The sequence below is a fragment of the Apteryx rowi genome, unplaced genomic scaffold (genome assembly GCF_003343035.1).
Source record: "Apteryx rowi isolate R43461 unplaced genomic scaffold, aptRow1 scaffold_38, whole genome shotgun sequence".
Classification (NCBI taxonomy): Eukaryota; Metazoa; Chordata; class Aves; order Apterygiformes; family Apterygidae; genus Apteryx; species Apteryx rowi.
Window position 1 is genome coordinate 3,004,551 of NW_020450307.1, and position 1,934 is coordinate 3,006,484.

A 1,934-nucleotide genomic window follows, 5' to 3' on the forward strand; every position below is an offset into this window, starting at 1 on the left:
TCCCGGGGGGCCGGAGAGCGGGCAGCCTCCCCGCGCCGCCGGGCTGCCGGGGAGCGGGGGCATCAGCTGCCGAGCGGGGCCGTGCGCGGCCGGCCTCGGCAGCAGCTGCCCCCCGGCTGCGGGGGACGCCCGGGATGAGTTTTGGCTGTGGCTCGCCGGCAGCGCCCCTGCCCTGCTGCTGGGTGCGCCCTTCCCCTGCGAGCAAGTTTGCGTGCCGGCTTAAGATGCAGTGTGTCTTTGCAAACAACTGATCTCCTTCCCGAACAGCTGCCTCTGCTGTTTGTTTTCTGTATCTCAGCATCCCTGCGTAGCTGAGGCTGTCAGCATTTCTGCTCGAAACGTGTTCCCTTTCCCCGTCCTCTGCCAAGTCATGGAGTGATCCCTTCAGCTAAGGAAAAAAGCTGCAGCTTGGAGCTGTGCAAGATCCTGGGGCCCAGAGCGTAGCTGCGTGGAGGTTCTCCTCCCGTATGGAGTTGCGTTTCTGTTAAACCTTGCTGGAAGCAAACGGGCTATTTGGTATTGTGTGCTGTGTGGGAGTTGAAGGGCAAAGGGAGAAATGTCACCTGGACTTTTCTGGTCACTCGGGGGAGGCTTTCGTGGCTGCTGCAGTGACCGTTAGGGCAGAGAGCACGCCTCTAGCTCCAGGCTCTCCGACTGTGGAGGTGGTCCTTGGGAGCAAGCAGGCCAATGCAGGCACCTGGCTTTGCTTTTTTGGCTGAGTAAACACCTCCCGCTCCAAGGAGTGTCAGCCCTGGGATCTCAGCTCCACCACGGCAAGGAAGGAATGCAGCGGGCGGGGGGCTTCCCTGCTCTTTGAGAGTGGGTGCACATCCACTGACGGACAGGGCTTTTGTGCCAAGTTAGGAGAGTGCGGAAATGGTGGTAAGGCAGCTCTCTGTTACCTTGGGTGGCGGCTGTCCAGCGAAGGCCATCTGGGGGCACTTGCCATTGCTGGAGACCATGAGGAGGGAGGTTAGTTCAGGAGTGATTCGGCAACATGTGGTTTTACATGTACTTTCAATTCTGACAGTCTCCAAGTGCACTAAACTGATGTAGGTGATTTGTCGCGTCCTGCAATGGGGCACAGCTGAAACGAGTTCCAAAGAGCTACCTCCTGGTTTCAGGACTGATGGTCATGAGGCATGAGCTGCATGTGAGGATGGGGAGAGGGGTAAGAACCTTGCAGTAGACTTGTGATGCCTGTGTGTCAAGCAATCACGTCTGTGCGATCTCTCCCCTCTGCACTCAAAGTTTCTCTCCTGATCCATGAGCATCTAGTGGAGATATCTTGTTCAGCATAGCRGTGACTGAGACTCTTAGGGACCATAGGTGTAAAGATCTGAGTTTCCTTCCTGAGAACTGACTGATTTGTGGATTTGAGCAAATAGCGTCTAATTCAGACCAGGCCAGGAGCTGGCAAGGGTCCACTCTCTTGGCTTGATTGTCTAGCATCTAAATGGAGTTGCTCTGTAGCATCTGGGGTAGCAAGGATGGTCCCTTATACTTCCTACCAGTTAAGGCCGGCTTGGTGAGGGTGGCAATGAAACCTCTTTGCTGTATTAGCCCATCTGCTGGCCGTCCAACCTTGCTCTCATGAGAATCAGTCTGGAGCGGCACATGGAAATTAAGGCAGGCCTTCTCTGAATCCTGGAAATCTACTGGAGAGACTGTTCTGGGTTCGGGCCTTGCTTTGGTGCGTTCAGGCTCGGCAAGTCAGAAATGGAGCAGCCACACTGAAGTCGCGGTGCTGGTTCTGCGTTGTTTCAGGTCCTAGTAACTTGTCTCCGAACCTTTAGATAAGCTGGTCTTGGTCAGTCAGTTCCCCCTTTCTGTTTGGCCTCTTAGAACTGGCTGCAAATGCTGCTGCCTTTTCTAAAGGATGTGACTCCTCATGGACAGGAGTCGGAGCTTCCTCAGCTGAAATTCCCAGGGTT